The 12,289-nt window shown below is 36.7% G+C and overlaps 1 protein-coding gene across 3 annotated transcripts in view; it reads left to right on the forward strand.

Annotated features, from left to right (window-relative positions):
- The first annotated feature begins 636 nt into the window (after positions 1–636).
- Positions 637–12,289, forward strand: part of Rap1a (RAP1A, member of RAS oncogene family) — a 95,253-nt gene continuing 83,600 nt past the window's right edge. For all 3 annotated transcript variants that reach the window (XR_010049567.1, XR_010049562.1, XM_003479228.5), the window contains exon 1: positions 637–776. The gene's annotated coding sequence lies outside the window, so the exon portion shown is untranslated. The remainder of the gene's footprint in view (positions 777–12,289) is intronic.

A 12,289-nucleotide genomic window follows, 5' to 3' on the forward strand; every position in this document is an offset into this window, starting at 1 on the left:
CAAAGGTCTCCTCCTTGAGGCAATGTCTGACCAGCTCTAAAGTCGTTCCATACACTGCTTTATTTTTATTACCACTATCACTACCTGCAGTTTGTATGTTTCGCTTTACTTTTGAGACAGGGATTCTCTATGCAGTTCAAGCTGGCCTTGAGCTCTCTTTGTAGCCCAAGTTGGTCTCGAACTAGCATTGATCCTCCTGCCTCCTGAGTGCTGAGATTACAGGCCTGCGCCACCATGCCCAGTATGGCAATTGTTTTTGCTATCCTCTATCCGTACATTAGAATGCAAACTCCACCAGAGCCTTGGTTTGTCTATAGCTTTATCCCCCACCCACCACCCCGTGTCTAGAACTGTGCCAAGCGCATATTAGGTGCTCAGTTAGTACTTATGGAATGGATTAGGCCTCTCCCAATTTTATTCCACTGAAATCTTTACCCTACTCTACCCTCAATCTATACTCAGCAAAGACGAAAAGTTCCTTTGCAGTGCTGCTCTCTGCTCTCTCAAGCAGCTCCCTCACGGCTCCTTTAAGCGGACTCCGAACGTCCGGGGTAGGCGGGGCCGAAACCTCAAAGACGCCAACTCGGAGAGGTGGGAGGGGCGGGCCCTGCGTGCTGCGTGCGTGCGCGTTCTGGAGGCGCCGCTGCCGCCGCTCTTGAGGCTGCCGCTGTCCCCGTCGCCGTCGCCGCGCAGAGCCGGAGCCCGAGCCGGAGCCACGGCCGAGAGGAGGGAGGAGGAGGTGGAGGAGGAGGTGGAGGAGGCGCCGGACCCGGGGGGTGAGTGAGGGGCGGGGAGCCCCAGCCTGCCCTGAGGGAGCGGGGACGCGGGGCGGCCGGGCTGTACTGAGGCAGGTCGAGTCGCCGGTCCGTCCTGGGCTCCCCCTTCCTCCTGCGCGTTCCCTCGGTGTCCGGGGCGGCGGCCGGGGGCCTGGCCCGCGGGAGGGGCCAGGGCTCGCGAGGCCGGGCCGCCGCCTGGGCCGGAGCCAACTGCGCCCGCGGACCGTGCTGGCCGTCTGTGGCTGGGCCTGCGGGAGTCGGCCGGGAGGGGCCGGGCCGGGTGCGGGAGAGAAAGAGGACATTGTGTCCCCCACCCTGCAACTCTCGGAGGTGTCAGGGCACGAGCTCTTTTCCCTCCCCGTCTCTCGGACGCAGTGCCCTCATCCCTTGCCCCCGGAGAGATGTAGAAGGTTGGCGTCGCTGTCTTTTCTCCCTTGCTGTCCCCGGACTAGGGTCGGAGCTGCTTGTCACACCAGCTTGCCCTTTGAGGGGCACATGAGGAGGGGGCGGGAGGACTGGGTGAATTTTATGTCCTGTGCCCTGCTAGAGCGGTTAGGTGGACTGGAGTGCTGCTCTCTCTGTGTGTGCACTTTTGTCAGGGTTCAAGGACCCACTTCCCTTCCTTTATTCCCCCAGTGGGTAGGGCTGACATCTCAACAACCCACTCCATTTCCCAATCCATTTCCCGCCCTCTTTCCTCCCTGCCTTCTGTAGCTTGCCATGCTTGCATTCACCTTTTCAAGTGTGGCTTTTTTCTTGGCTTTCTGCTGCTGCTTTTAAATTTCGTTGGCAAAGAGGTCATGGTGTGATTCTTGTCTTCCTTCAAACTAACACTTGAGAGTGTCGGGTTGGTCAGATTGCCTCCTGCCCTTCAGGAAGTTAAGGAATTGTGTAACTTATATAGTAAGAAGAAGAGAAGACAGTTGATCCTCACAGGGCCGCAAACCAGAGTTTAGGAGACCTTTGGCCTCTTGGAAAAAGAACTAACAGTGAGGAGTAATATACTGTATTTCTTTTGGGGAGGTAAAATTGTTTCTTCACTGCTTTCAAGGGAAGAGTCACAGGACAGGTCGTTGACTGACTGAAACCTCACAGGTAGCCACTGTTTTCGGTTTCTTGAGTGGCAGGTGATTCTGTTTTTTAGTACAGTAAGAATAAAGTGTTAGCTGTTGGATGTAACCAGGGGAGCCAGCCTTCAAACCGATGCCGAAGGGCAGTCTTACAAGAACTGCTGCTAGAAACAGGATTTGGAAACTTTCTTTGGGTTTCCTGTCAGAACGTGTGGGGGTGGGCATGCTATGTGCAGTTTTCTTTTCTTTTGGTGTAATTGATGTCTGTAGTATTTTGATTAAGCTTTAGATTAAGCCTCAGTCTTTATGTGCTTTCCTATAACATTGTCTATTTTGAAATTATAGTTTGATTTTTTTTAGTATGATGTTTCATTGAATCTTGGGGTTTTTTTGTCATTTTGAATTATATTCTATTCAAATATGATTAAGTATAAAGTATTAAGGATTATACGTGTTTAGTAGTTGTTGAATGAGTTTAATGATCACAAAGATGTGATTAGTTGTTACATATCATTTGTCCTTTTAAAATGTATCTTGTGTAAAAACTCTGCATTTCACTACCAGTGTGTAAAATGTTAAGCTTTTCTAGGCTGTTGACATCTTTGAGAATATGATGAAATAGGTGGACCCTGTCCTCTGAAAAAGTAACAGGCATTTTTGGCACGATTTTGCTTTCAGTTTCAGAGATCAGCTGAAGCCAATCTTAGATACTTTCAAAAGCGAACTGTGTGGGATGTGGTGATGAATGCCTGTAACCCCAGCACTTGGGAGGCAGAGGCAGGAGGATCACTGCAAGTTTGAGGCCAGCCCGGGTTGCATAGTGATTTCAGCCAGTTTGAATTACAGTTTTATTTTTATTTATTTATTTTGTCATTTTGAGTCAGGGTCTTGCTATGCAGTTCAGGCTGGGCTCACTTTGTAGCCCAGACTGGTCTCAAACTTGTAGTGATCCTCCTGCCTCAGCCTCCTGAGTGCTGGGATTACAGGAGTATGCCAAGAAGCCTAACTCTATTAACAGCTTTAAAACGATATACCCCTGGCTTCTAGAAGGAAATAAGATTGTTAGTTACTTTGACAGCTTAAAATCATAATCATGACTGCTTTATGGTTTTTATTTGTACAAACTACTTTTTAGTATTGTAATAATTTGAAAATATTCACAAATCAAATGCTTTGTTTTCCTCTTTTTCAAATTCATTCCACATGCATGGTTTTTTGTGTAATTAATGGTCATGTCAACATTTAATATTAATTCATCAAGTGCTTACTGAATTCTTACTATGTGGATAAAACAGTGTTCTTGCTGTCATAGAGTTTTACTCTATTCAGAAAGGACATTGTCATGATCAAATAAACACATAGTGTATGTCAGGTGATAAGAGCTGTGCAGAAGAGTGAAGTAGATTGCGGGTCTAGAGAACATTGGCAGGAAGGGATCTGACACTGGAGGAGAGACCTGAAAGGAATGAAGCAAGTGTGTTTTCTTGAGCAAAAAGTTATTTTTATGAGCAAAGATCTCAGTGTGGCTGGTGGGCAGTAAACAGGAGGGAAAGCAAGAAGGCTTGAGATGAGAAAAGTAGCTGGAATCACTTTAAGATATAGACCATAGTAATGTTACTTTGAATGAGAACCATTGGAAGCTTTGAAGTAGAAAAGAGATCTATTCTAATTTAAGTTTGTAAACATCACTCTGGCTGAAAGTCATCTTGGGTGAGAGGATATGGGTAGAATTGGGAAGATAACTTAGTAAGATAATCTACATTTTAAAATTTTTTCATTGATTGCAAAGTACTTCTCTAGTGGTTAGGTATGTGGGTAGTTTCCCTCCATTTCTCCATTAAAGTATGATGCAGTTAATGTTTATGTAGGCAACATTGTGGGTTTTTTTTTTTTTTGGAACATTTTATTGGGATTCTTTTTCAGCGGGATCAAAGTATATGAATACATTTGTTTACTGTATTTCTGAATTGCCTACAAAGCATACATGTCAAGTTATTTTGACAGCCACAGTTGTTAAACCCAAGTTTCATGGCAATTTGATTTTCATTGGATACTATTAATACTTCAAAAATAGTGTCAGTCATGTAATGAGATCTTTTAGATTATTAGGTTGAGTTTAGCTCACCTCTGTCTTTAACATTTAACCACTGAGTACTAACTGTTGAGGGTACAGAGATAAATTAGGGTCTCTGCCTTTAGGGAGTTTTTACATACTGTTGTAATTTAGAATCTAACAGCTAAATAACTACAGATCTTGCCCGTGTTTTTTGTTGCTCATGAACTTTGTTAGTGTATTAACAAACTGCATAAAAAAGATATTGCAGTTAGACTTCCGGTTATCAGTATGAATTATTACTTTTCTTACAAAGCAGTTTTTAAAAAATGATTCCGGTTATTTGTTTAATTTTTATTGTTTGATGTTTTTGTAGTCTTATGGTTTTGACAACCTCATGTTTTGTTCTTTGGAATAACTTACACAATTAATACAGTTGAAGACTCACATTTAAATTTTTAAATTATTTTAATTTAATTTAATTTATTTTATTTTGGTTTTTTTGAGACAGTCTTGCTGTGTAGCCCACCTCAAATTTGCTGTGATCCTCCTGCCTGAGCCTCTTGAGTGCTGGGATTACAGGCGTGTACCACCATGCCTGTCTGTAATTCTTTGTAATTATTAAAACAGACTTCATTAAATAAGGTCACCATTGCATCTTTGAATTTTGTTGTTGTTTTTTGAGGCAGTATGTCATGGTGTAGTTTAGGCTGGCTATGAACTCACCGCATAGTCCAGGCAGGCCTCCCACTCGTAGTGATCCTCATGCCTTGCCTCATGCCAGGTCCTGGAATTACAGGTGTGAACCACCACACTTGGTTGAAATTTTCTTTATAGAAGAGGCTTATACTCATCTTCTTTGATTATACCATTGTGAAGACTTTACTTAGCATTTCTAGTTCTGATCTAGATAACTTTGTTTAGCATAAGCAGAGAACTTCATCATCTATAAAGAGAGTAAGTTGAATTAAATTACCTGAAAGCACCTAGCACTATGTATGACCAATGCTAGAAGCTCAGTAAATGCTTATTGAACTTAAGATTACAGGTAAAGTTCTTGGTTTTAAAATTCTCTTATTTTAGATGTTCAATAAAAATAACTCATATAAAACATGTCTTTTTTTTAGGGTTTTTTTTTTTTTGGAGGGGGGTTTTGAGATAGGGTCTCAATATATTCCCCAAATTGAACTCATGGTAATCCTCCTGCCTCAGCCTCCTGAGCACTGGGATTGCAGGTATGTTTCACCACGCCCAGCAAAACGTAGCTTAACATTGTGATATGTTTAAAATTATTAACATAAACGTACTGCCCCCTAATGTTCTTTTTCACATTAAACTAATCTGTTGTGATAAAATGTTATGGCATATTTCCAAATATTTTTTGCTTATTCTGATATCATATACTTACTATATGACTTAATATGAAATCACATCTTATGGAAAGTATTAGCATTAAAAAAGCTTTCATTGACCAACTATTTTGAAGAAAACATGACATTATAATAGCTAGTGCTGATTTAATATCATCTTGTTTTGAAGTCCTACCATGCTTTTTTTCTTCTGTCTCCATCAGTTTTGTCATGTTGTATCTAACTGGATTTCATTATATGTGATAGTATAAACAAAATTTTTTATGGACAAGGAGATAATATAGTAACCATTGATCGTTTTCTGTTAGTTGGTTCTGAATACCTGTAATACTTTCATTCTCTTGAATGGTTTTATACTATTTTGTTATGTTTGATACTATAGTGTATGAAGGTATACTCAAATATTTCAAGGAAAGAGCTACTATGGTAGCTACTGTTATGTCGAGTTTTCTTGTGGTGAAACAGTATGTTGCTTAAATTGTTCTGTTCTGATCTGTTTTGTTATGTCCTCTGTTATCTTAATCTTTTTAAAATAAAAAACTTTCATATATTACTAAGACAGATGAGTCTGCTTGTGTGTGTACATAAAATTTAAGGAGTACAGGTGGTAGTTTGGTGTTTTTCATTATTTCACACCCATATAAGTTCATTCACAGTATAATTTTTTTTGCAGTAATGATGATGGGTTTGCTTTGAACAATTCACACTGTGTTAGTACGCTTCATGTAATTTTGAGATAACTGATTAAGAGGACAGTTTATTTAAAGATTAAGTGATCTGAGCCTGTATCTATGAGCTTAGCTTTGTTCTTTATCATGATATTCTGATCATCAGAACTGTTCCACAGCGAATTGTGCCATGCTTTCGTTTTCGTTAGAAATAAGTCTTTTAAAAGCAATAGGTACAAACATGTGCATATACATCCACCAATTGAAAAAAAAGAAATTGTGTGTCACTAGTAAAGTAAGAGTTGAAGCAAGAAGTGATAGTTTTATAACTGACCTAAAACCAATCCTTTTACTACAACTTTTAGAAGTACACGATACAGACATGGAAGTTTAATTCTGTTTTATGAAATAAACTTCAATCATTAAACTTTTGAACCTGAGTGTGGTAGGCAGTACCTGTAATCCCAGTACTGAAGGAGGCTGAGGCAGGAGGATAGCCTGAGTTCAAGTTCAGCCTAGGATATACATAGTAAGTTAAAGACCAGCCTTGAGATCCTGTCTCAGAAAAAAAGAAAGAGCTTTTTAAAAAGCATTTATGACTTATTTAGGCTGTATAAGATTATGTTGAAATTGAAAATAAAGTATAAATCTCTCCAATTTTTCCAGCGTTTTCTGTCTCTAGCCTATTTAGTTCACATCAATAGTGATTCAAAGGATAGAATAGCACAGTTAACCAGTTTAAAATTAGGTATGCAACCCTGTTTGACTTCAGAATATATTTAAATTGAGCCATATTTCATAAGAATTAGGATATACTAAAATACACATAGCTGATAAAAAACATGGTTAGCTTCATTAAAATTTTGATGGATCTTACTTTGAGCTTACAAGTATGTATTACCTGTAATATGTTACTCCTGTTGTTTGCAGGAGTCACACCTACTATGTCTAGATGTTTAAAAAATTTTTTACTAAGGGTAGAACTGTGGATTAGCTACCAAAAACAAAACTGTCAAGAGAGGCATGGAGAACTAGAGTTTGGCCAAATCCCAAGTGCAGTTTGTACTACTCTTAAGTCAGTAGTAGGAAATATCGTACTGCAGATGAACATTTCACATCTGTCGTATAATCTGGTTGTAAATTCATTCTGTGTATTTCACTGCTATTTTAAAATTCATTTATAAATAGAATCATTCTGTTCTAGACATGTTGGCTATACCATAGAACATTAAGAAAGCAACTATTAAGATCATCCTTATAGGGCCAGAGATTTAGCTCAGCAGCACAAGTGCCTACTTAGCAAGCACAAGGTTGTGAGTTTGATTACTGGTTCCAAAAAGAAATAAAATCATCTCTGTAGCACTTGAAATTTAACAGTAATTGTTGAATTTTGTGTAGTTATTCGTTATTGCAAATCTGTTAATACCTTTGGGATTACCTTTTAAATCCCATTGTGAATATTGTATAATTTCATTGATAGATTTTAGATTCAGTCATTGAAAAGATGTATCAGATTATTGATGGACACTGAAATACAAATTTGTAGTTTCTATTTTAAGAAATTTATAAACAATAGTTTATTTTTATGTGTGCTAGAGCTTGACATATGTTTTTATAAATGTAGTTTCATGGTAGAGTAAAAATAGAACAATACTCATTTTCTAAATAAAATGAATGTGAATATTTTGAATTGTGTCTTAGTTGTTGAACAACTTTTTTTGTGGTCTCATTTCCTAACAGGTTTTTAGTACTACTAGAATAAGTAAGTTTGCCAGTTATTTAAACAACAGTAAATAGGCTGGGTGGGTAGCTGAGTGGTGAAGTATATACTTAATATGCACAAGGCTTTGAGTCCAATCTGCAGTATCACCAAAAACTGTTTTTTATTTGCTCTACTGCCTAGTTTTCCCAGTCCAATACTTTTCTATTTTGTAAACCATACATATATATATATATATGGTATTATACACATTATAGTATCTTGAGGGTTTTCTTGTTCTACTAGTAGTGTTAATTCTGTTTAATGTCAGTAATTGTTTTGTAGAACAGTTTGTTCATGTTTTTTTCTTCATGATTAAAATCATCCTGTGCCACTAAAGTTAACTAAAAAGTTAGGGCAGAAATGTGTGAATAGACAAAATATATCAAAATGCATTTTTTTGTGAATGCTGGTAGCTTGCCAGTTTTATTTTCAGGCTCCCCTCCCATGACCTGATGTACTTATTCATGCAACAATAGTATATTTAGTTTGCAAAATAAATGTAACTTTTTTGCAATTGTGTTTACTATTAGGGTTAATTGGACATTTTTGATTAGTAGACATAAAGCAATTTGTTTAACTGTGAAGTTTGCTTTTGGGGCATTGACTGACTGTTAGAGAGTGGGTCTAGTATACTTTCACAAATACTACTGAGTTTTAAATGATGTTCTTTAAACAACCTAAAAGAATATGTGAGCATAATAGAAAATGGAAACAAAACAAGTCTGAAGTATTTGCACTGGAAAATGTAATTCCTGTTCTAAGTAATATGTGCTTGTTAAACTCAGGACATTTTCAGTGACTATAACTGTTTCAACTTTTTGTTGTTTTTCTTGTTGACATTCTTAAATATTTATTTAAAACAAAAATTTTATAAAATAATATCTATGATGCCCTGGGTTGTTTGCAATACTATTTTATTCTATTCCATTTTACTTTATTTTATTTTATTCTATTAGATTTTTTGTGCTGATAGTTATTCTCCAAAATGGTTTCTTGTACTCCTACTAGAAGCGTTACCTTTAGATTTTTAGAAGTGGTGTTTCCAATATCTTTTAAACAAACTGTTTGAGTTTAAGCTCAGCCACTTCCGTACTGTGCGGTAGTCAAATGCTTTTTAGTCTCCATGAAACTTTTTTTTTTTTTCAGTTTTGAAGTAATTCATGTGACATTGTGGCAAAATTTGAAATAAAAACACTAAAGTGTAAAGCAATTGACAATGGCAGCCGGGCTTGGTGACACACACCTGTAATCCCAGGATTTAAGAGGCTAAGGCAGGAAGATCTCGTGAGTTTGAGACCAGCCTGGGCTACAGAGTGAGCTTAAAGCCTGAACTGCATAGCAAGACCCTGTCTCAAAAAGACAAAAAAAAAAAAAAAAAAAACCAAAAACCAAAGCGGACAATCGTCCATGACCCTGTCATAGGTAGAATATTACTATTAAGTTCACATATATTTTCCAGCTCTTTTCTTGAATCTACTTTTTTATTCTTAAAAAAAATTATACCTTTACATTACAGTATTTCAGTATTACTTTTATTTTTTCTGAATATCATGTTGGTTTTCTAGTGCGAAAGTTTGAGGTTTTTTGTGAACTTACTATTTTCAAATAACACTGGCACCAACATTTTTGTACATTTATCTTTGATTGCATCTTTTTTCCCCCTTCTCTAGGATAGATTCCCAGGAGTGGGATAACTGGATCAGAGGATGATTACCATGTATAAGATGGTGTGTCTCACTGTACCTTCAGTGGCATTGAGTAGGTTAGGTTTTCCAATCTTTGCCAGTTTGATAGATTATCTGTTACATTCTTGGATTGTAATCACAAAATCCTCATTATTATTAATCTATAAAGTCATTATAATGTTTGAGCAGTAATTTGCAGCTATTCTAAAAGATTAGTTGGTTTGAATGTTTCTTTTAAAAATTTTTAAAGTTCTTTTACTAAAATGACAAATATGGAAAAGATTTTGTCATAGCATGTAATATATCATGGAAAATGAAATTGTTTTGGTAAGGAAAGAGAATAGTCACCTGGATCCAACCTAAAAGAAACTTAGGGTTTAGAGATAGCTCTGGACTTAGGCAAGCCTGGCTTCAAATCCTTGCTTCACCACTTATTGACTACAGATTTAAGTTGCTACCTGTATGATTTGATCTTTCTAAACCTTAGCTTTCTTAAAATTTAAAAGAGTCTATTTACTCTATAGGATCATTGAGTTAGAAATAATGTGTTAATATGTTAAACCTCTTCACACACACAGTAGCTATTTAATAAAAGCTAGCTAGTTTGTTAAATTTTTTTTTCCTGGCAGTCTCCAGAAGGGAAGAAATACCTCATTTTTATATCCTTGTTTACACAAATACAGTGATGCAAATGGCCTGTGGTGCTCAATGGCATGTGGAGGAAGAGTGGTGAACATTCTTTGTGGTAGGTATGGTGTTTAGAATAAAAGTACAGTAGAGTTTGAAGAACAGGAGATTGATTTGATAGGCAGCCATAGTTTAGTATAGTTAGAAAATATGAAGGTAAGGCCATCCCAGGTGGATTTGGAGGCTAGACTTGTAAGTTATTAAATACTAAGTTGAGAAGTATAAACTTTCTTTGGGCATACAAGATTTGAGTTTTTGTTATTTGCTTGCTTTTGAGGGTTTTTTTGTTTTGTTTTGTTTTGTTTTTTTTGAGACAGTTTCATTATGTAGTTTAGGCTGACCTTGAACTCACTGTGTTGCTCAAACTGACCTCAAACTCACAGCAATCCTTTTTTGCCTGAGCCTCCCAAGTGCTGGGATTACAGGTGTGTACCACCATACCCGGCCTAAAATATTTTGATAGAAAGAAAATAATTTGTAAGATGATTCATTCTTAAAAGATTGAATCTGACAAGAGGCTATAGAGTAAATGAAAGAAAGAAAAGACAAAAGACAGAGAGTCATTTAACTTAATATAAGAATGGCAAGATCTGAGAGTTTGATGGAAATCAGAAGAGAAGGTTTTGGGGAACTGCTCGAAGCTACTGTTGGGAAGATCTTTGTCTTCAGTTTGGAGATGAAGTTCAAAAGAAATAGTATGAATGTTAAGGACTAGACTACCTGGAGTTCGGTCATTTTTGAGAGAAGATTGGACTCACCTTTTTTTTTTTTTTTTTCAATTCAATGGTAAAAGATACAATTTTACCAGTGAAAAAGATATATTTATGTATTTTTAAAAAAATTCTAGTTACTCAATCTCTTGCAGAAATTTTGTTTATTTAGGATTTGAATTATTTAACAGTAAATCCTTATTTTTAGACTTTTTATTTCTGGAGATATTATTTTAAAATTCTACTGTAAGGTAGAATTCTTTTTCATGTGGTTTTTGCAGTGTTCACAGGTGCTGGTAGATTGAAAACATCAGTTAAGTGAGCAGAGGTGGCAAGTGAAATACTAAATACTAGACTTCTTGCTAAGCAGTTTAGAATATAGAAGGCAACAAATTACAGATCAACAAAAAATAGAGAATTGAGTGTAATCTTTAGATAAAAATACTGCTTTTAGTATTCGTGTTCTCCTTCTCTTTCCTTAATTTTCTTGATTTGAAAAAAATACGAGTTTGTAGGTGCCATTTTGAAACATTCTAATACCTGATTCTAACTGTTCATACTTTCCACTTGACTGAATAATACATAAACAGCCTTAAGATTTGATATCAATATTTTTTGACTAATCAGTAAACTTATATGAGCTGTGAATTATGTTCACTATCTTCCTGTTGTGAAAAGCAGCAATTTGTATTTTAAAAAAAGTACAGTAAAAATACAGATATTTTTATTTTTAAAACCAGTGAGTTGACCTTTTTTTCCAATATTATCTAAATTTAGGAATGAAGTCCTTTGTGATTGTTTAAATTTATTCTCTTTGAAAGTATCCTTGAGAATATTTTAAAAATACTTTTATTCATAAGCAAGTGTAGAACATAGTATCAGAGATTATGTGTGTGTATACTGTTTTTGTTATGTGATACTAGAAAAGCTCAGATATGATCAGGTGACTATTTCACTTACTAAAGGGATTTCAGAAAGTCAAAGCAGTGATTTAACATTGCAAACTATAAAATTCTAGTAGTTACTTTTGTACAGCTTTGAGGATATTTCTGCCTGTTTGTTAATAGAACTACAATCATTCTCTTTAGGATTCTCCTCCCTCTCCCCAACCCCTAAATTATAGCTGAGAGAATTGTCCCTAGTTTGGAACATTGTGGTTCTGTCACTATGATGACCTGTCTTTATGTTTTAGATTATCAGCAGCTTGTTCACATCTTGGTAGGAAAGCAAATTACTAGCTAGATTAAGTAACTGGCAGTTCATGATATACTGTTGTAAAATAAGATGGTTCATTTAATTTTTAAACAACATTTTTAGAGATGCGGTCTTGCTGTGTTGCCCAGGCTGGCCTTGAATTCCTGTGCTTGTGTGATGCTCTTGCTTCAGCCTCCCAAATAGCTGGGACTATAGGCATGGATATGTCTTGTTCATTTGGTTTTTACATGATGTAACATGAAATATGTGAAACGTAGATTTTTATATCTTTCTTTGCCAGGAGATCAAAGTAA

Source organism: Cavia porcellus, unplaced genomic scaffold (assembly GCF_034190915.1).
Source record: "Cavia porcellus strain 051 isolate PalLab524CR breed Dunkin Hartley unplaced genomic scaffold, mCavPor4.1 scaffold_1, whole genome shotgun sequence".
NCBI lineage: Eukaryota > Metazoa > Chordata > Mammalia > Rodentia > Caviidae > Cavia > Cavia porcellus.